The sequence below is a fragment of the Carlito syrichta genome, unplaced genomic scaffold (genome assembly GCF_000164805.1).
Source record: "Carlito syrichta isolate Samal-C Ts95f unplaced genomic scaffold, Tarsius_syrichta-2.0.1 Scaffold305206, whole genome shotgun sequence".
Classification (NCBI taxonomy): domain Eukaryota; kingdom Metazoa; phylum Chordata; class Mammalia; order Primates; family Tarsiidae; genus Carlito; species Carlito syrichta.
This window is the reverse complement of record NW_007249302.1, coordinates 139,959-164,553: the sequence shown is the minus strand read 5'-3', so window position 1 is coordinate 164,553 and position 24,595 is coordinate 139,959.

Genomic DNA, 24,595 nt, shown 5'->3' with positions numbered 1-24,595 from the left:
CAACCAAATTCATGGAGCAAAGACTACTTGACCTTATAAAACCTATCCATAGCCATACCATAATACTGAATGGCTTTAACACATCACTGACATCACTAGACAGCAAAAAATTAACAAAGAAACATGGGACTTAAACTGGACTATAGACAAAATGGACCTCACAGGTATCAACAGAACTTTCCACCCGACAACTGCAGAATATACATTCTTCTCATCTCTGCACATAGCATTCTCCAAAATAGATCATATGCTTCGCCATAAAGCAAGTCTCAATAAATTTTACCAAACATTATACCAAACATCTTCCCAAACCAGAGTGAAATAAAATTAGAAATCAACACTAAAAGTAGCTTCCAAAACTACACCACTACATGGATACTGAACAACTTGCTCTTGAAGGACCATTGGGTAAACAATGAAATTAAGGCAAAAATCAAAAAGCTTGTGAAGCCAATGAAAATAGTGACATCATAAACCATAAACCTCCGGGACACAGCAAAAGCAGTGCAGAGAAGACAGTCTATAGCATTAAATGCCTACATCAAAAAGATCGAGAGATCAGAAATTAACAACTTTACTTTGCATCTCAAGGAAATAGAAAAATAAGAACATCTAAATCTAAATCTAGTAGAAGAAAAGAAATAACAAGAATCAGATCAGAAGTAAATGACATAAGGGCCAAAAAAAGATACAAAAGATCATTGAATCAAGAAGTTAGTTTTTTGAAAGGTTAAAAATTGTGACAGACCATTAGCTAGAGTAACCAAGAAAAAAAGGGAGAAAACTCAGATAAATTCAATGACAAATGACAGAACAACTGATACCACAGAAATAAAAAAGATCACTTGAGACTACTATGAACACCTCTATGGAAACAAACTGGAACACCTAGAAAAATGGATAAATTTCTGGAAACATACAACCTCTCAAAATAGAACCAGGAAGAAACAGATATCCCGAATAGACCAATAATGAACAATGAAATTTAAAAGATAATAAATAGAAATTTCCCAACAAAAAAAGAGTGCAAAAAGCCTAGACCAGACAGATTTGCAGCCAACTCTTATCAGATATACAAAGAACTGGTACCAATGCTGCCTAAACTATTTTTGAAAATTGAAGAGGGGAAATCTCTCCCTAACTCAATCTGCAAAACTAGTATCACAATGATACCAAAATCAGGCAAGGACACAAAAACAACAACAACAACACAAGTCTATTTTCCTAATGAATCTAGATGCTAAAATCGTTAACACAATACCAGCAAACTGAAATCAAAAGCATATTTAAAAAAATGATCCATCACAACAAAGTGGGGTTTAACTCAGGAATACAAGGATAGTTCCATATCTACAAATTAATAAATGTGATCTATGACATAAACAGAAACAAAAAATAAAAACAATATGATCATCTCAATAGATTTTGAAAAGGCATTCAACAAAATCCAACATCCCTTCATGAGAAATACCATCAACCAACTGGGCATTGAAGGAATATCTCTCTAAACAATGAGAGCCATATACAACAAACACACAGTCAACAGTATATTTAAATGAGAAAAGTTGAAAGCATTCCCCCTCAGAACAGAAAAAAGTCAGGGATGTTCACTCTTTTCACTCTTATTCAACATTGTACTGGAAGTCATACCAAGAGCAATGTGGCAAGAGAAAAATAAAAGGCATCAAAATCAGCAAGGAAGATGCTAAAGTATCCCTGTCCAAGATGGCATGACTATATACCTAGGAAACCATAAAGACACTTCCAAGAAGCTTCTTGACCTGATAAATGACTTCAATAAAGTCACAGAATACAAAATCAATGTACAAAACTCTGTAGTGTTCTTATACATCAACAAAGCACAACCAAGAACCAAATCAAGACCTCAATTCCATTCATATTAGCCACACACACAAAATAAAATAAAATGAAATGAAATAAAATAAAACCTAGGAATACACCTAACTAAGGAGGTTAAAAAAAACTCTACAAGGAGAACTACAAAACACTGATGAAAGAAAATACAGATGACACAAACAAATGGAAGAATATCCCATGTTCATGGATTGAAAGAATCAATATTGTTAAAATGATCATACCACTCAAAGAAATCTACAGATACAATTCCTTCTCTGATGAAAATACCAAATTCTTTCTTAACAGAACTGAAAAAAAAATCTTAAAGTTTATATGGAACCAAAATGGTGCCCAAATAGCCAAAGCAATTCTAAGCAAAAACAATTGTGGAGGAATCATACTACCTGCCGTCAAATTATTCTACACAGCATGGTACTAGTGCAGGTAAAGACAAGTAGACCAATGGAACAGAATAAAGAACCCAGAAACAAACTACATTCCTACAATCAACTGATCTTTTTTTATTTTAAAGATGTGGAGTACAATAAAGGGTTAAGCATTTAAGTGGTCATCATACAAGTGAAGTTTGGGCCTCCCATTGTTCCTCATTTTGCCTAGTTTGAAATTAGGCACTCTTATTAATGTTATGTGCCTCCACCCCCCGCCCCCCGAGCAGTGATCCACTACTGTCAATATCTTTCTTGTAGTATTAAGATAAATGTTCTGCTGGGATAGGTGGCTCAGCCTGTAATCCCATGACTTGGGAGGCCGAGGTGAGTGAATTTCCTGAGTCCGCGGGTTCGAGATCCACCTGGGCAAGTTGGCAAGACCTCATCTCTAAAATAAATCAAAAAAATAAGCTGGGTGTGGTAGTGCGCACCTGTGGTTCCAGCTACTTGGAAGGCTGAGGTGGAAGGATTGCCAGAGCCTAGCAGGTCGTGTCTGCAGTGGCTGGGAGTGGCCACTGCACTCCAGTCTGGGTGACAGAGTGAGACTCCAACTCAAAAAAAAGATAAGCCAGACTTGGTGGCTCAGCCTGTAATCCTGCGCCTTTGGGAGGCTGAGGTGAGTGGATTGCCTGAGCCTGCAGGCTCGAGACCCGCCTTGGCAACTTGGCAAGACCTCATCTCTACAATAAATAAAAAATTAGCCGGGCATGGTACCACATGCCTGTAGTTCCAGCTACTTGGAAGGCTGAGGCAGAAGGATCGCCAGAGCCCAGTAGGTCGAGGCTGCGGTGGCCGGGAGCAGCCACTGCACTCTAGTCTGGGTGACAGAGTGAGACTCCAACTCAAAAAAAAGATAAATATTCTGACTTCTAGCAAGATAGTGGTGGAACCAGTGGGCATATGAGAGTGTCTGCATGGGTGAGTGTCCATAAAGATGAGTCTGCACGCATGGATGTGTGCAGGTGAGTGAGCGAATATATGTCTGAGGGGAGACAAGAAATCAAGCACCAGGGGCTCCCCTACAGAGGGGCTGCAATCTATCACTGCTCTGAGATTGGTGGCCCCCAGCATACAGGATCATCCACCTTTCTTGGAGTGTCTCTCAGGAGGGGGTGGCAGAGATCAGCTGCTCCTTGGCATTTGGCACCTGACCCATGCTACCACCTGTGGCAGTGGAACAGTACTGGCGGCAGGAACAGTGGAGAAGACGCAGGGAGGAAATCTGGAACTGAGTCCAACCACCAGAGAGGAGACGTGGACAGCCACCATTTTCACTGTTCAGGGACCAGACAAAGACCTATGTTGGCTCACCCAATTGTGATCAGCCTCCAACCTGAAACCCAGACCCTTCTGGGATGGGATAAACCATCACTGGTCCAGAGAGGAAACTTCAAGAGTGAACACGACAAGACAGACGTCCCACTCCCACAATGGATCAGGCATAGACACTTCTGACCCAAATAGGAGACTTGGCAGTGGGCTGCAGCAGCAACCATGAGTTGGGGTGAGTCCAGATCTGATTTACTTTCCTCGCCCAGCAGTCCATGGAGCGTCTGACCCACATGACAGCAGCCCCATTGGACTGCCTACACTGATAGCAGAGGAAAAGGGCTGGAGACCAAAGTCCATTCCCTACTACTGCCTCAGTCAAAAGTGGTGGTATAGGACCCTTCAGCTACAAAAAAAGAAAAAAGGAACCCAAAGTTCCAGAAACAGCCACAAGGAGAAACTCCCTTTTTTGCCTGCTCGTTCCATACATATCTTCCTGTATGTGACTTCTGACTTAATTTGCCCCTTTTCCTCCCTTTTTTCTGTTTTTGTTTATGTGTTTGCTCTTTTTTTTTTTTTTAGTTGTTTAGTTTTTTTGTTTGTGTATAGGAATTTTTGAGGGAGAGTGCATCATCAATTTATTTTTATATGTGTGCTTTCTTGTTTGTTTTCTTTTGGGGGGTTGCTTCTTTGTTTATTTGTTACTTGGTGTGCCTTCTTCTCTCTTCATCTTCCTTTCATTTTCCTCTTTCATTTTTTCAGTCTTTCCCTTTTGCTTATCTCATTTTGGTTTCAGGGGGCATGCATACACTTCCTCCACATGGACAGATTGTAAGGTGGTGGGAAGTGGATTCCAGAGGCCCCACACACCAGTCAGTGTATACTGTGATCTGCAGAGAGCTTCTGAGCCATAACTCCCTGTTACACCTGAATCAAATCTCAAAACTGCAAAAGGACAACATAGCCCTCCATCACAAGTCTGGCTTCAAAATTGAACACATCCAGAGGATCTACATGAGGAAAAATAGAAGACTGAGCAAATAAAAGTGAAAACTATCCCCCTCAACACTGAGCAGTGGAATTAAAAAGGGAGGAGAAAAAGGGGGAAAAAAATCACAAATGTAGAAGCATCATTGGAAGAACACAGGTGTCTTCCAGGCTCCTGGAAAGACAGCACCTGAGAATACAGACTTTGGAACTCAAACAGTGAAGAGGCCCTGGAATGACTTGTCTCAAACCACAAAACCAGATATCAAGGTACTGATAGAAAGGATAAACAGAAATGAAGAGACAAGATGAAAGAATGAAAGTGTTGATAATTGAGATGACAGCAATAAAGATACAGTAAACAAAATAAGTAACAAACTGACAAGCATGGAAAGTAGAATTAACCCAGCAGAAGAAAGAATCTCAGAGAGCAAAATTTGGGACTAACCCACGCAATTAAAAACATAGAAAGAAAGCTTTAAAAGACAGAACAAAGACTCTAAGAGATGTGCAATTATATTAAGAGGCTAAACGTATACCTGATCAGGATTCCTGAGGCAGAAAGGGAGGCAAGACCACCTAGGAACAAACGTTCCATGAAGTTATCCAAGAAAACTTCCCTCATCTCATCAGAAACACTACGGTCCAAACAAAAGAGATCAGCGAATCCCTGAAAGGCATCAAATGGGAACAACAACTCCTAATAACATAGTAATTTGCTTACACTAGTAGGTATAAAATAAAAAATACTAAATGCAGTAAGAGAGAAAGGTCAAACTACCTACTGGGGAAGACCAATTAGAATAACAGCACACTTATCTACAGAAACACTGCAGGCTAGAGGAGACAGGAGACCAATCTTCAAAGTTCTCAAAGATAAACAATTCCAACCAAGAATATCCTACTCAGTTAAGCTAAGCTTTATCAGGGATGGAGAATTAAAATCCTTTCCAGACATTCAATCTGTAAGCATTTATGTTACCTCTGGAATGCTTAAGAAGGTATTAAACACAGAAGCAGGGAAAAAAAGCAAAACCTCACTCTTCCCAAGAATGCAGGAAAATAGAGAATCAACACAACATGCATCATAACAGCAAAACTAAAACAACACACACATATCAATCCCCAAATCAAAAGAAAACCAACAAACAAATAAACAAACAGAAACAACAGCAACAGAAGAACTTTATGACAGCATCATGACAGGGCTAAATTCTCACATCTCAGTAATCAGCCTGAATGTGAATGTACTAGATGCACCATTGAAAAGACATAGAACGGAAAACTGGATAAAAACATGACCCCAAAATTTGCTGCCTCCAGAAAACACATCTCAATACAAAGGACTCTTACAGACTCAAAATTAGAGAATGGAAATGAAGTTTTCAGGTGAACAGAACACAAAAGCGGGCAGGAATTGCAATCTTAATATCAGACAAAACAACCTTTAAACTCACAAAAATTAAAAAAGATCAGGAGACTACATAATAATAAAATGTGCATCCATCAACAAGAAATATTCATCCTAAACATATTTGCACCTGACACAGGAGCACCAGCTTTTATAGAACAGTTACCAAGTAAACTAAAAAATAATATCGGTTCTAATACAGTCATTGCTGGGGACTTAAAACCCCACTAATAACTCTAGATAGATCATTGAGGCAAAAAAAAAAAAAAACCCAAAAAACAAAATACGACAACAACAAGGAGATTTGGAACCTCAACTTGATGCTTGACCAAATGGAATTAATAGATACCTTGAGCTGGACTTGGTGGCTCAGTCTGTAATCCCATGCTTTGGGAGGCTGAGGTGAGTGAATTGCTTGAGCCCACAAGTTCGAGACCCACCTGGGCAACTTGGCAAGACCTCATCTCTGCAATAAATCAAAAAAATTAGCTGGGCATGGTAGCGTGTACCTGTAGTCCCAGTTACTTGGAAGACTGAGGCAGAAAGATTGCTGGAGCCCAGCAGGTGGAGGCTGCGGCGGCCCGGAGTATGCCACTGGACTCCAGTCTGGGTGACAGAGTGAGTCTCCAACTCAACTATATATATATATATATTTATATATATACCTTGAGAACACTATACTCAATAACCAAGGAATATACATTCTACTCATCACCACATGTAATGTACTCCAAGATTGACCACATTCTTGGCATTAAATCAAGCATATATATATTTGGTAAGACCGAAATATTGCTATGCACCTTCTCAGATCACAGTGGAATAAAAATAATTGTTAACACAGACAAAACTCCCCCAAACCCTACAAAAGCATGGACACTAAACAGCATGATGCTGAACAACTTCTGGGTCACAAAAAACAAAACAGAAATATAAAAATTTCTGGAAACAAATGAAATGAAGAAACAACTTACTAAAACTTCTGGGATGCCATGAAAGCAATATTAAGAGGGAAATTCATATCACTATGAACACACATCAAGAAAATGGAAAGATCACAAGTTAACAGTCTATAAAGTCACCTAAGGGAGCTGATCACCAAAACCTTAACTTCAGTAGAAAAATCTAGATCACCAGAAGAAAGGCCCAAATACAGGACATAGAAGACAAGCATATCATTAAAAAAAAATCAACAAAACAAAAAGCTAGTTCTTTGAAAGAATAAACAAGAGTGATGGACCCCTAGCCAGACTGATCAAGAAAAAAGAGAGAAAAGACACAAATAAACACAATCAGAAATGTCAAGTCACTACCAACCCCAAAGAAATACAGAAGATTATCAGAAATTATTATGTACACTTGTATGGAAACAAACTTGAAAATCTAAATGAAATGGAGGACTTCCAACATCACACAAACTCCCAAGGTTGAAATAATAAGAAATCAAGACCCTAAATAGACCAATAACAACCCAGGAAATTGATTTTCCTTATAAGAAAACTACTACCAAAAAAAGCCCTGAATCAGACAGTTTTCTAGCAGAATTCTACAAAACATACAAGAAGGAGCTGATACCAATCCTATTGAAAGTACTCCAGGCAATTGAGAAAGACAGAATTCTCCTCAGATCATTTTATGAAGTTAAATCACCTTGATATCCAAACCAGGTAAAGAGTCAACAAAGAAAGAGACTTGCAGGCCAATATCCCTGATGAACATAAATGTAAAGATTTTCAACAAGATTCTAGCAAATTGGATCACAAAACACATCTTAATAATCATCTACCTTGACCAAGTAGGTTTCATCCTTAAGATGCAAGGCTGTTTCAACATCTGCAAGACCATAAATGTTATTAAATGCATCAACAGATGAAAAAACAAGAACGACATGAGTATATCATTAGATGCAGGAAAAGCTTTCTATAAAAGGCAACATCCCTTCTTCATAAAAGCCCTTGAACACCTAGGCATAGACGGAATATACCACAAAATAGTAGGAGGCATCTGCAATAAACCCATGGTCATGGCCAATATATACTACTAAATGAATAGAAATTGAAACCATTTCCCTTGAAAACTGGATCCAGACAAGGATGCCCACTCTCATCCGTCCTGTTCAACATAGTGTTGGAAGTCCCAGCAAGAGCAATCAGATAAGAGAAGGAAATCAAGGGTATCCAAATAGGAAATGAGGAAGTTAACTTATCCTTCTTTATGTACAACATGATCCTATACCCTAAAAACACAAGGGAATCTGTCAAAAAAAACCTCCTTGCACTTTTAAAAGACTTTGGTAAAGTCTCAGGGTATAAAATAAACATGGAACAGACAGTCATGTTCTTATACACTGACAATAAGCAGAGAATTAAATAAAAAGCTCAATGTCATTCACAATAGTCACATACAAAAATGAAATACCTTGGCATCTTCCTAACCAGAGAAGTCAAAGACCTTTACAGTGAAAACTGCAAAGCACTGCTCAGAGAAACCAAAGACACAAACAAATAGAAGCATAGTCCATGCTCATGGATTGAAAGAATTAACATTGTTGAGATGTTCATTCTACTAAAGGAAATCTACAGATTTAACACAATACCCATTAGATTACCACCATCATTCTTCTCATACCTAGAAACAACAATACAGATATTCATATGGAAACATAAAAGACCATGAATAGCCATAACAGTCCTTAGACAGATAGAGCTGGCAGTATCACACTTCCAGACTTCAAGCTCTACTATAAAGCTACAATAATTAAAACAGCCTGGTATTGGTACAAGAACAGGCATATAGACCAATGGAATAGCATAGAGGTTCTGGAAGCAAAACCTCATTTTCTCAACCAACTTATCTTTGACAGAGTCTCCACCAACAACCACTGGGGAGAGGAGAATCTATTCAGCAAATGAAGCTTGGAAAACTGGCTGACCACATGCAGGAGATTGAAACTGGATCCCTACCTATCACCATACACAAAAATCAACTCTAAATGGATCAAAGACCTAAAGGTAGGACCTCAAGTTGTAAGACTCCTAGAAGAAAATGTTGGAAACACCATTATGAAAATTGAAATAAACAACCAACTCCTGATCAACTCTCCCAAGTGAATGCCATAAAATATAAGATAGACAAGTGGAACCTCACCAAACTGCAGAGCTTCTGCAAAGGAAAAGAAACCATCAAGAGACCAAGGAGACAGCCCACAGAATGGGAAAAAAAAATTGCTACATGTATATTTAACAGAAATCTAATATACAGGATCTATATGGAACTCAAATGTGCCGAAAGGAAAAAAACAAACAACCCTATTAAAAAGTGGGAAAAAAGCCGGTCTCAGTGGCTCAGCCTGTAATCCCGTGCTTTTGGGAGGCTGAGGTGAGTGGATTGCCTGAGCCCGCGGGTTTGAGACCCACCTGGGCAACTTGGCGAGACCTCATCTCTACAATAAATCAAAAACTAGCCGGGCGTGGTAGCGTGTGTCTGTAGTTCCAGCTACTTGGAAGGCTGAGGCAGAAGAATCGCAGAGCCCAGCAGGTCAAGGCTGCAGTGGCCGCTCCGGCCACTGCACTCCAGTCTGGGAGACAGAGTGAGACTCCAACTCAAAAAAAAATGGGAAAAAGGTATGAATAGACACTTCACAGAAGAAAACATCTGAATAACCAACAGATATATGAAAAAAATGCTTCCTCACTAATCATCAAAGAAATGAAAATTAAAACCATAATAGATACCACCTAATTCCAATCAGAATGGCCATCATGGCTAACTCAGAAAACAACAGATTCTGAAGAGGATGCAGAGAAAAGGGAACACTTTTACACTGTTGGTGGGAGTGTAAACTAGTACAACCTCTGCGGAAAACAGTGCGGTGATTTCTAAAAGCTCTAAAAATCAAACTTCCATATGACCAGAAATCCCCCTTCTGGGAATATCCTGAAGGATCTCAAATCACTCTATTAAAAAGTTACCTACACACAAATGTTTATTGCAACACTATTCACAATAGCAAAATCACGGAACCAACGATGCTGCCCTCTGAAAGTTGACTGGATAAAGAAAATGTGGTACATATACACGATGGAATATTACGCAGCCATAAAGAAAAATAAAATCATGGACTTCTGAGCAACTTGGAAGGATTTAGAGTCTACAATATTCAGTGACGAATCACAGAAACAAGGATCTCAGTACTACATGTACTCAGTTATATGTGGACCCTGAACATTTATCATAATACTATAATAAAAGGTATTGGCAGTAGTGGGACACTGCCAGGGGCACATAACATCATTAAGGGTACCCACACTTTACCTATACAATGACCACTTGTGTACCTAACCCTGAATTGTACCCCATATCTTTAAAATAAAAGGTATAAAAAGTAAAAACATTAAAAAAAAGATAAATGTCCAGGGTCAACTTATGAGTGAGAAACATCAGTTCTTTGAATCAACTGATTTTTGACAAAGCTGGCAAAAAAATAAACAATGTGGAAAGGACTCTCTATTCAAAAAATGGTGCTGGGAAAATTGGCTAGCCATGTTCAGAAGAATAAAACTGAACTCCAAATACAAAAATTAACTCAAAATGGATTAGACTTAAATATAAAACCAGAAACTACAAAAATCCTAGCAGAAAACCTAGATAACACTCTTCTGGACAGGCAAATAATTTATGACAGAGACCCCAATAGCAAAACCAAAAACAGCCAAATGGGACTTAATTAAACTAAAAAACTTCTGCACAGCAAAATAAATAATCAACAAAGTGTACAGAAAAACTTTCTCCCTGAATGGGAGAACATATTTACAAATGATGACACAGAAAGAGCTAATATCCAGAATCTATAAGGGAACTCAAGCAATTTAACATGAAAAAATCTAATAACCCTATTTAAAAACGAGCAAAGGACATGAATAAACACATCTCAAAAGAACACACATGCAGCCAACCTTCATATGAAAAAATATTAAACATCACTAATCATCAGAGAAATACAAATTAAAATCCCCAGTAAATATCACCTCACACCAATGAATGGCTATTATTAGAAAATCAACAGATGTTGGCTTGGTTGCCAAGAAAAGTGAATGCTCACTCTACAAGTGGGGTTGCAAACGAGTTCAACTTCTGTGGAAAACATTACGGCGATCTCTCAAAGAAAACATTGAATTACCATTGGACATAGTAATCCCACTATTTGGTAGGGATCTGAACCAAGGAAAAGAAATCAATACATAAAAAAGTTACTTGTACCCCTATGTACATTGGAGCATTATTCACATTAGCAAAATCTTGGAACCAACCTAAGTGCCCACCAACAATTAACAGAATGGAGAAAATGTGGAATACATACATCCTGGAATACAACACAACCCTAAAAACTAGAATGAAATAATCATGTCCTTTGCAGCAACATGGATGGAACTGGAGATACCATCCTAAGCGAACTGACCCCCAAATAGAAAACCAAACACCACACATTCTCTCTCATATGCAGGAGCTAATGGTCACAAAGATGGAAATAATAGATACGGGTGACACCAATAAGGGGGGCTGTGGACAGAAGGTTTAGGGTTCAGAAATTACCTATTGGGCATAATATTCACTATCTGGGGAATGGGTCCCCTGAGACCGAATCCTCACCACTCTGCTATATGTCCATGCAACAAACATGTATGTTTACGTCCTGAAACTCAACTAAAAATGAAAACAAAAGAGTCCTTAACTGATTCATTGATTGGTTTGTATACATCACTCAGAAAATTTATCTTCATAGAGGGATGTTTCTTAGAATTCCTATGTGGTTTATTGGTTTTCTCACAATATAAATGAGATTATCTTCTTTTGTTTCTACACAAATTCTGACATATATTTAAGTAGAAAAGCTCTGCTTCCTCTGTATGTTCATCTTTTTTGGCTACTTAAATAGACTCTCATATGAGTTGTAATTTTTAAAACTGATTTACTTCCATTTTGTTTCAGACAATATTGATGCCTTCAAATAATCACAAGTGTAGTTTGATTGTTTTTTCTATTTGCATAGTTAATCTCTGGTGAGATATTGAATAGTAATGACAACAGGGACCCTTGTCTTGTTCTTACTACATTTTGTGGTTAAATTTTTCTGAAAGCAGGATTTATTGAGAGGACAGAAAAGCTCCCACAGCAGGAGGGGACCCAAAAGGGGTTGGCTGTGTTTAATTTTTTACCATCACATATGATGCTTAACGTAGGTTTTGTGGTTGTTGTTTCTGCCTTTAAGCTGAGTTAGAGACTTTGCTTATGTTTCTAGCTTACTGTAGAGATGAGGTCTTGCCAAATTGCCCCGGCTGGTTACGAACCTGCAGGCTCAGGCAATCCACTCTCCACGGCCTCCCAAAGTGCTGGGATTACAGGTTGAGACACCGAGCCCGGCAGGGATTTTCATTTTTTAAATTACAAGTCAGCCTGAATGTTACCTATGGGCCTTTATAATAAACTTCTTGCAATCCTTAAATAAACATCACTGTGTCATAATATTGTCTATTAATTTACTACTGTGCATTATCTTCAGAATAAACTAGTCCAAAAGTGAGATGGCATGACAGGGACCTAGGATCTTAAGTTAATTTGTCTAAAGGTGGGGGGGAAAATTGTGTTCATGTCTCTTATTCTCCAAATTTTAATTTTATTAAAAGATGTGGTTGGTAGTGGAAACCTATCATTGCGCTGTTGAGATACAAAAGGAAGTGTAGCGAGACAGTCAATTGTCTAAAACAATCAGTTGTTTTTGTCTAATATGTCAAATGTGTGTGCACTAGTTTGGGACAGCTAATTTTCCACTAACTCAAATGTCAGGGAGGTCTCTGCAAAAAGTTTTACTGTTTCATAAGGGACAAATAAAGTGACTTGATTTTTAAATGTCCTCTTCTTCTGTGTTCTTGAAGATTTATTCAGCCTTGCCTATATGTTCAAGCCCTCACCACACTCTAGTAGTTCTAAGAGGATGAATTAAATAAATTCTATACTAGCAGCTCAGCATGCATTGGTCTTATTGCAAGTTCCAAGCCCCTTCTACTCAGTTATTCTTCTCTCCTCTCAATGGGTGAATGGCTATACTAAAGTAAAGACTCTCTATTTCATCATCAGTGTCTTTATTCTCTTATTGTCATTCATGCATTTCTCTATTGAGAACATATTCATTGAGCAACTGTTAGTTACCCAGTACTGTCCTCAGTGATGGGGAAAGAGCAGGGACTCAGGTCAGGTTTTCGTCCTTATGACATTTGTGTTTGAGTGGGAGGAACACGTGAGGTGAACAGAAAGGCAAAAAGAGACCAAATCAATGATCAAGATTGAGGCACGCTGTAAAAAAATAAAAAGGAATGACTCAAAAGAGACTGGGGAAGGCCCATCTGAAGAGAGAACATCTGAATTGAGACCTGAATGGTAAGAAGAAACTGTTTGTGGTAAAATTCTTATGAAAGATGATTCCTGACAGAGGCCACTCCAGACCTAGGAAAAGAATGAGTTTACCAGTGCCAAGGAACAGATGCAAGGCAGAGCCTCACCAGCCAGGCACCTTCCCTTCTGAGTTCTGCCTGTTGGCATCTGCTGGTCACTTGGGAACCCATAACTTGTTACAAGGCCAGTTTACCCCCAGAAAAGTGGGATTAAAGCACTAAGCAACCCCCTTTCTGTTTTTTCACTGTGCTTTTCATTATTATGCTAGCATATTTCTCATGGTGATGACTCTGGTCAGATTTTCATATCTCTGCTCTCCCTCACCACCACACCGCGAAATCCTTGATCCTTAACTTTCTTTTTTTTTTTTTTTTGACTTTATTTTGTTATGGAGACATGGGGCACAAATCAGAATTAGGTATATAAGTAATCGATGTGTAGGTGAAGTTTGGGCCTCCAACCAGTCCTCGCTTTCCCTGATTTAGAACCAGACACCCTTTATGTTGCCATGTCTCTCCCTCCCTCTACCCTGAACACCTGGTCTCTTCTGATCTCAGAAGCCAAGCAGGGTTGGGCCTGGTTAGTACTTGGATGAAAGAATCCTTGACTAAAGAGTTCATATTTAGTTGTTCTTTAGTCCACGTGGACTGACGAAGTATTTTGAACATACTAGATTCTAAAGAAAAGCCTGCATGATCTGTTATTTTATTTTCTGATCTACTGATGTAAATGATAAATTATGGCAGAAAAATGTTTTGAAGAAAAAGTAGGTAGTACTAGAAAATATAAATAAACCAAATGCAGAAATTATAGCCTAAATACAGATTCCGTGAAAATTCTTATATTACAAAATCTCCTTCCTTTAGTTAAATAATATATTGACTTCAGTAAGTAAGAAGAATGACTGCGAGTAACTGAAAATACCACATTTGGGTATTTGCTCATTTGAGTACAGTAAACATTTTGCAATACATTGCTAAATTTATAGGGTACATCTTGGTACAGAACATCTTCTTGGGACTCATTGCAGAAAAATTCTTAGAATGTCCAGGGAAAAATTTAAAGGAGACTAAAATATCTAAAAATATATCGGAAAGAGAAATATGGTTTAGAAGAAATGAAATAATATCTGGAAAATGTACAACAATCCCTCCCTTTTCCAGAGAAAGAGGCAGCAGAATTTTCCCCTTTTGGAATTCTGTTGATGAGGCTCTGTTGATTGACGTCAGCCGAAATGTCTCAAATTCTGACTTCACTTTGTTTACGTATTTGCAGGGTGACTTTTAGCACCTATTTGAATAAATGATATGGATCTTATTTCAGCTAAAAATTACACATTAAAGTTGTTTTCTCTCCAAGGGATTTTCAGAATTGTCACAACCCTTCCTTTCACCTTTCATATATTTTCCTGTATTGCTACTTATGGCCAGTTCTCTGAAACTATGCTTAATTTGAAATCAAATAACAATTGATGTTTCACTTCAACTAAAGCATGTAAAACACAGAGAATACATTGCATGCATTGAGATGTCTTTAGACAAGCAGGTTTATCTAAGCTAGGGTGGTGGAAATAACTCTGGATCATATGAGAAAGAATCGATTTTACTCCTAAATCATTCATGAACAATATTATGCGATCTTAAGAATAAACTAGAACTTATCTTTGCCTCAATTCACAATAAAGTAAAACGTATGTTACGCTTTTATTTTGCAATATAAATGAGATCATGAATAACAGTTTAACATTATGATGGCACTAACTTTGTAAGACACATAATAATAATAACTAATGAAAATTGAATGCTCATAATAAGTGAAGCACTGAGGTAAGGGCTTTCCATGCATTATTTCATGAACATACATAACAGATAAGTATTTTGCTATCGTTAAGATTCACAAGGGAGAATACCAAGGCTTAAGGTACATCATTACCTTGCCCAAGGTCATGGACCTAGTAAATGACTGAGCCAAGATTTCAGCCCAGAGTATTTGATGAAAGAATGTGCCCTTAAATGCTGAAATGTGATGATTCTGGATTTCCACTGGCTTTATACTATTTTATCTAATCTCCCATGTAACACATTGCACATATTTGAGGGAGAGTTTATACGCTTTGAGAGTATAGCAAGTGGCCACAAAACAGAATGCTTCTCTGTGTGTAGCTAACTGATCGATTCAGAAATCAAAAATGTAACACTCTCTGTTCACCTGAGCTTACCAGTCCTGACTGCAGGAGCAGATGGCATGTCTTGTGCAATGCCAAAGCACATAAACATTCTGGAAGAGAATAAATGAGAACACACAAGAACCACCAACATCGTCACTGCTTTAGAATCAACTCTGTCTCTCCCTATTTTTACAATGTATTTGCTATGTCATCATATTATGCATAATATTTTTGGACAGGTTTGGCATATTTTGACCATGGTCATCATTATGAAGGAATGTGTGCTTAGATCAATTGAATTTGATGAGAAGCTGTTTGATGAACCAAGTGCTTGCTATGTGGCCTGGTTTGTCATAAAATAAACAGCTAGGGAAGTGTGAAAATCATTGGAATAGATTAGGAAGAAAGAATATCCATCTTCCTTCTCAGAAACATTGAAAATGTATAAGTATTATTCTTCACTAAGGATTTGACATATTAACCCTTTAAATAAACATTCACATCTAACACTTGGATAATATATACACCAGAACTAAATGGGAAAAAAAAAATTAATGGCCTCCTTTAGAAATGTCTAGCTCTAAGTCTTGTTTCATTTTTTTCTTTCTAAGAGTCTAACAACGGGTAGAAATTAAATTAACATAAAAAGGCACCCATTTTAACTGAAGTCCATCATCATTTTGAAAAACAACTAAAGGTATATTAAAGCAAGACATTTCTATTCTGAGAGAACAAAATTTTTCAAAATTTTATCCACCTTTCTTTTCTGTTCAGAGCAAACGATAACGTCCAGTTCATGAGATTCTATTTAATTGGACCTCACTGTTATTTCACGTCCCTCGGGGCTCTTACATCTTCTCTGTGAAAAGAGGATCACAACAAAGAGTCACATTTCAATGGAGATTCTGAAACCTGCACTTGCATTCCAAATAGACTAAAGAAATGAACAAGCAGAAGACAATGCCAAGGTACACTGGAAAACTTGGAAGAACACCCACCCGTTGCTGCAGCAACTAACTGGCATTGTAGAATAATTGTTGGAGAGAATACCAGTGAGGCATTGGCTTCCTTTTCACTTGTCTAGCATGAAACTTTCTATTACACGTAACTGTTTTTCAACTCATTAAGGTTTCCTTCTATCATTTCACTGAGGTTCCCAAGTTGTGAAGAATGTTATGGACACAGTGGGATGTGTGTTACTGCATAATGTGTTTTTTCAATTATGTGAACATTAATGGTATACGAAAGTGAAAAAATGTAGGCTAATACCCAAACTAAAGCTTCTGGGACTAAACCAATTTGGGAATAACTAAAATGCAGAGTTGTAATTATTTGGGTAATTGCTAATTTGAAGATCAAAGCAGAGAGAGGCCCAAATTTCACCTGTATGATACCACTTATTTACCTAATCCTGAATTGTACCCCTCATCTTTAAAATTAAAAAAATCCAAATTATGATCTTGACATCATTAACACACAACTAAAATAAAATCATCTTCTAAAATTTAATTTTACAAGAGAATCTAATTATATCTCAATAAATTAACATGAATTTAAAGCAAAGCAGTGTCATCAGAAATAGAAAAAAACATTTCCAGAATTTTGTGATCTTGCATTTTTTAAAGAGTGAAGCTATAAAATAGCACATAAGAAATGTTTTCAAGAAGACCTAGAGAAAAATTAGTACTAATATTAATATAACAATTACTAATATTACCAATATTAGCAAAATTATCTTATAATTTACATAAACATGGCAAATGTTTTCAACAATATTACTGTGCTCAGTATAAAAATATTTGAAATATCCCTTGTAATTATGACTAAGTCAATTTTCTCCAAAAGATTTAATAAATATAATAAAGTCCAATTCCAGTATAATTATCAGATTATTATTTTATTTCAACAATTTGATATATCAATACGTAGCTTTCTTTAAAAAATGAAGATGTTGAGATTCATCCTACTACATATAAAAAAAACCATTAAAACCATAGTGATAAAGAGTATGGCACTAGAATCACAATAGATTTGTAGAACACTGAAAATCTAGAAATAGATATTTGTATATATGGAAATTTAGTTATTATGATTGCTAAGCTTGATTTCAGTGAGAATAAGATGAATCATTCACTAAAATATGCTGGAACAATTTGTTACAATAGATTAGTCAATACTGATGCATTATTATTAACCAAGTCTCAACTTCCGTTAAGGTTGACTCTGTGTTGTGTATTCTATCACTTTTGATAAATATATTATAAGTACTCACTATTATTATGTTATAAACAATGCATTTATTTCCTTAAAATCTTCTGTGATCCATCTTTTTGTAACCCCTTTTCTCCCTCCAAATCCCTGGCAACCACTGATCATTCGACCATATCCACAGTTTTACTTTGTCCAGAATGTTCTATAGTTGGAATCAAACAGCATGCAATTTTTTAAGACTGATTTCTTTCACTTAGCAATATACCTCTAAGATTCCTCCCTGTCTTTTTGTGACTTGATAGCTCATTTCTTTTTATTAATGAATAATACTCATTGTATGCATGTGCTATGGTTTATCCATTTACTTGTTAAAGAACAGTTTGGTTGCTATTAAGTTTTGACAACTGCGAATAAAGTTGCTATAAACCTTTACGTGTATTTTTTTTTCTCCTGTGGATAAAGTGTTCAATTTATCTGGGTAAATACCATGAACATGAGTGCAGCATCATGTGGTAAGAATACGTTTGGGTTAGTAAAATGAACGATCAATCTGCCTTCCAAAGTTGTACAATTTTTCATGCCCATTGACAATCAATAAGAGTTCCCGTCACCCCACATCCTTGTTAGTATTTGGTGTCATCAGTGTTGATTTTAGTCATTCTAATAGGTGTGTAGTAGCATCTTATTGTCACTTTAACATACAATCTTCCAATGACATACCATGATGAGTATGTTTTTGGATGCTTATTTTATGTCTGTGAGTCATCTTTTGTGAGGTGTCAGATACTCACCCACTTTTAAATGGAATCTTTTGTTTTTTAAATGTTCTGTTTCAAGAGTTCTCTGTATAGTTTGGATACCACTTTTGTATCGGATATGTTTTTGCAATTATTTTCTCTCAGCCTGTGACTTACTCTTTTATTCTCTTAACTGTGCTTCTCACAGAGGAGACGTTTTTAATCTTAATGAAGTCCAAATTACCAGTTTTGTTCTTTCATGGATTGTGCTTTTGATGTTTTATCTATGGAGTCTTTGCGAACCCAATGTCACTGAGATTTTCTCCCACGTTGTGTTCTAGGAGTTTTAGAGCTGTACATTAAATCTGGACTAAAATTGTATTCTCTTTCCATATTCCAAATTGTGATTCCACTTTCATCGAGCCTACACTCCGATTAAAAAAAAAAATGTAGTCATTTGAATTGTTCCTCCTCCACATGTAATTTGTCAGTTTTTTCCTCTTGTCATTTTAAATATTATTCTTTATCTTGCTTTCTCTAGTTTGACTGTAATATTTCAGAGACGACTTTTTAGTATATATTTAGCTTGGGGCTAAACTGAACTTCTTGAATTTCTACAGGTCTTTCACCCATTTTAGAAAATTTAATGCATTATTATTTCAATTTTTTTCTTTTCCACTTACTCTCTCATTCAATTCAGAGAGTCTAGCTAAATAAATTTAAAATTTCTGAAATTGCCCCAGAGGACCCTTTATTTTTTTGTCTGCATCGTCTAATTATGTTCATACCTCCTGACATTTATTAACTCTTTTGTTATCTCTAATCTGCTATTAAAAGCATCTAGATATTTATTTCAGATACAGTATTTTTCTGTTCTAGACTTTCCATTTGTTTCTTACCTAAAGTTTCTATTGATATTTAGAAATTCGTTCTGTCTCACTCATTGAAAGCAAATGTTCCTTTCTATTTGTGAACAATACAATACAATAGCTACTTTAATCATCAGTATCAGTTAATTCCAGCATCTTACTCCCCTCAGGGTCAATTTCCATTGGATTTTATATGGCAAGGTAGGTAGATTATATCTTGGGCCTTGTGAATCATACAGGGTAGACACCCTGGATTTTATGTTCTCCCTAAAAGAAAAAAAAATTGCAGAGAGTTATCATGTCAACTCAAATTCAGACTGCACATAATCTTCCTGTCGTGAGTAGTGACCGAAACTTCGTTTGTGTTCCTTTTTGCTGAACTGAGCTGCTTAGAATCCATCTAGTCCGTGTGACCTTGGGCACTACACAGAGATTTGAGCAGCAATTATACAAATGATTTTGCTTTACTCTCTCTGTATCTCCTTTCTAGAATTTCTGTTCTCATTTTTCAGTTGTCATGATTGCCCCAAATTCTATTCTCTGATCTTTCATGCCTGCCATACCGAAGAATTTTTAATTCCTGTCTTCACCATTTCACTTAGCACATATTGAAGCATGTCTTAGTCTAAAAGGCATAAAATTCACAAAGTACAGCTTTCTTTTTTCAAGTGGTGATGGTGACCTCAACTAGTATCTCCCTAATTTTGGTCACTCTCCAGTGCCCTCAAATAGTTGTTTTTATATTGCATTCAGAGTTTGGTGGTTGTTATCTATGAGAAGATTGGTCCAACTGGAGTTATTCTGCCATTATAAGGAGCTAAAAACTTTGAAGCAATGTTTTTGGTAGCCAAAAATTGCAAACATCCTAAATGTCCATCAGCAATGGCGTGGTTTGATAAATTGTGTTATAATAACAGAAAAGAGTGTCAAATAGCAAAAAAATGAGCGAACTACAGCTCCATATCACAGCATGGGTCAATATTAGTGTGTTACTTAGCATAGGACATATTAAGCTATGGTAGAAACAACATATGACAAGGCAGAAAGATGACTAAGCAGAAACAGAGGTTTAATACAGAACATTCCAATACTGCCATCTGTCTAGAACAAGTGTCAGCAAACTACTTGTAAGGAGCTAGGTAGTAAATATTATAAACTTTGCAGGCCATGTGGTCTTGGTCACAGCTTCTCACTCTGTCATCAACATGTAAAAACAGCCACAGACAATGCATCAACGAGTGGAATGGCTGTGTTCCAATAAACCTTTAGCTCCACAAAGAGGTGGTGGGTTAGATTTGGTCCATGGACATAGTTACCAATTGCATGATTTGTAGAATTTCCAGGAGTGCCTGGCCTTTCTGTGGTAGCTCAGATATTCAGGCTGCTCTGGCCCTTGGGTACCGCAAAATTTCACAAACAAGGGGTTAGGGCTAGGGTTAGGGTTAGGGTTAGGGTTAGGGTTAGGGTTAGGGTTAGGGTTAAGGTTAAGGTTACCAACAGCTATACCAACAACTAATTGCTGCAGCCCAGAAGGTTCACACAGCACTTCTGCCCAACATCTGTTATTCAAAATTAGGTTTATGTTTCTAACCAGGTATAAGAAAGCTGAGAAAGAGAGAACACTTGCGAACTTTGAAATTGTCTAACTTAACACACGTTAATTTTTAAAAAAACAAGTCCCAGATGATAATACACAGCATAAAGAGTGTATTTTAGTGGAAAATTTAGCAAAGATAAATTACAAAATGGTTAGATATTTAAAAGTACATGATGATAGCAAAGGATAAAAAAAGCAATAAGTGATAAATTCAAAATTAAGCATTTTACATTTCTTTAGAGGGAGATACAGACGAACATAAGGTTAGAGCACATAAGTACATTTAACTTTTGGTGTTACCTTAATTCTGGACTGAGCAATGTGTTTAAGAATGGTTATTATTGTAAAAAAAAAAAAGTAGTTCTAGGAGAATTGTACATTTAGACATTATATACTACTTCTTCTAAAAATCAAATCTTCAGGAAAGTTTATGTCTTCATATTACATGCTTTTATTGCATGTTACCTGATCTCACTGTAATTTTAAAGGTTTCTGTATATTTGTTGAATAACCATTACTTTCATCACACTAAAAGCCAAGAAAATGACTATCTGTCGTTATTATCTTCCCAGTGCCCACCCTGATTTCTGCATCGCTGTATGCATTTCATAAATATTTTTTTAATGAGAGAACTTGAAAGCACAGAAAAAAAGTGAAGAAGAAAATCACTTAAATGCCTTACACAACAACTCGAGAAACAGAAGACAGCATTTATCTGGTGCTTGTTTGTGATTATAGCCAATATCTATTATTCTCAAAAGGCCATGAAGAAATAAATGGTCTAGACAAGTGTTTTTTTGTTCTGTTGTTTTGTTTGCTTTAAAGGCGCAAAGAATCCTCTTACAGATTAAATATTACTCTAAAAGCCAGAATTTAAAATGGTTAAAACATTGTTTCACTGATTTCAATTGTGTGTGAAGCTTTGCCCTTGACTTCCTGGACCCCTTCATATTCAACAATTGCTGAGGGTCCCTCTTCTCACGTCCAGTGTAAATTAGGCCCCAGCATGCACAGTCGTTAGTGAGAAGTACTTAAAACAGGGGGAGGAGTAGAAGAGGACATATTGCTGCCATACTCTTCTGTAAAGATTTATATGAATGACATCTACACTTTCTCTCTCTCTCTCTCTCTCTTTATTATAAAGATGTGAGGTACAATTTGGGGTTAGGTATACAAACGTTGATTATGCAGGTACCCTTGTTGATGAGGTGAGTCCCTTCCTCCCTGGCAGTTTCCCTCAACTGCCAATCCCCGGCCTCCCCGACAGTTTCCCACTACTGACAATCCCTTTCTTATAGTATTATGATCATTGTTCAAGGTCCGCTTATGAGTGAGAATATATGGGATTCTGTTCTTTGTTTCTGTGATAGATTGCTGAATATGATCATCTCTAAATCCAACCAAGTTGCTGTGAAGTCCATGTTTGTCTTTTTTTATGGCTGCATAATATTCCATTGTGTCTATGGACCACATTTTTTATCCAGTTCAGCTTCAACGGGCAGCATGGTTGGTTCCATGTTTTTGCTATTGTGAATAGAGCTGCAACAAACATAAGTGTGCAGATGTCTTTTTTGTAGAATGATTTGAGTTCCTCTGGGTATATTCCCAGTAGGGGAATTGCTGGGTCATATGGAAGATCAATTTCTAGTTCTTTCAGAAATCACCACACTGTCTTCCAAAGAGGTTGCACTAGTTTCATTCTCACCAGCAATGTAGAAGCGTTCCTTTTTCTCCACATCCCCACCAGCATCTGTTGTTTGTTTTATTAATGATGGCCATTCTTACAGGGGTTGGGTGGTATTTCAATGTGGTTTTGATTTGCATTTTTCTGATGATGGGTGAGGCTGAGCACTTTTTCATGTGTTTGCTGACTGCCTGTATATCTTCTTTTGAGAAGTATCTATTCATGCTTCTTGCCTTTTTCTCTCTTTTTAAGGGTGTTTGTTCAGAACACTTCTTATGGAATCATCTCATGATTTGTATCTTTTACATCGTATAATCAACAGCTACTCCCTAACTGCATATACCAAACTCTGGCTACATGCTTTTTAAGCTTTGCTGAATCATCAGAGTAGGTATTTCTATTTCCAAAAATGAAAATTCACAAACTAGTGATTAGGGAGTTTAAATTCCCTTGTCTAAATTCAAAGCGCCACTCCATGTCATATCCATTATGCAAAGTTTAGGCTTCTTTGCTATATTATATACACATGTAATTAATTTATGTGTTTGTGAGATTTCCTTTTAAATTAAGAGTCACCGATTGTAGTTCCGCTCAGAAATTAGTCATGGCCAACAGCAAGTTCTGGAAGCCAAGACTCCAACCGTATTAGAGAGCATGGGTAAGTCAACATTAACAACTGATGGCTTTGCTGCTTTGTTCACCTTGTCAATACATTGAATTGATTTTTAAAAAAATATTTCTGCATACAATGACCATCTAAAAGAAAGTTTAGATTTTCTTAATTTCATCTTGAAATCACTTTTAATTAATTCTGTCATAGCAGTGGTTAAATAATCTCATTGCAGTAGATTATTGCTAAATTTTTGGAATTTAAACAAGATATTTTTTCAGTAGTGTGACAATATTGGTATTAAAACTTTGTTGATCTTGCAAAAAATTTTGTCTTGTGTAGGATGCTTGAATTCCTAGTGATGCATAAAGACCAGCAAAACAGACATAAGACAGTGAACACAACTGAAAAAGGAATTTGTGATATCAGAAGCATGCATTATATGTTATATCCCAATTTTCCTCAAAGGAACTTTCCAGCCATTTACAAGAGCACTAATGGACAAGGAAATGAAAAAAATCCTGACATTTCATGGACTATTTGGGTTATTACTAATTTTACCCTAATAATAATACCTGGTAATCCAGAATAACACCTTTGTCCACATGTCTAAGTGGTAGTTGTTTGAAATTGGGTGGGTGATAAATGGAAATTTGACTTAAATCCATTCACATTGCTCACTGGCTCCTTGAACCAGACAAGTATCTGATACCCTTGGTTCCCAAATTAAGATAAGAATAAATATGACCAGCAACTAAGAGAATACCCACAGTAACTCTCTGGTCTGTAGTCTAAAGGATAACAGGGTTAAAAGAGTCAATAGGAAGTTCCTGATTATCATCCTTCCACTCAAAAAAAGCAAAACATTGCCAAGATTCCTGAGCGAGCCCTGGAGATTAGTTCTACCAAAAAAGGCAAAAGACATTGGAGTGCTTATTTGAATCACTTCATGATCTAACATGCCTATTGTCCCATGAAGAAGGTAGGTGAGGACTGGATTATCATAAACTCAATTAGTTCCAGTTGTTGATGTCATTTCACATTGTATTCACTATTACTTTATCTTCATGTGTCTTCCTGAGCATATCAACAAAACTCCAATAAGTTACATGTAACAATTAATCTTGAATTTTTTTTCTACTCTTTTCCAAAAGTTAGCAGAAAATCAGGATTTGTTTGCCTTCATTGAATAGGGGTAATATGTCTTCACTGACTTGCCTCAGTAGTTCTGTATCACTCAAGACCTTTCAATCTTCTCACCAAGACTGTGCTGTGCCCTGTTACCTTGATACTGTCAG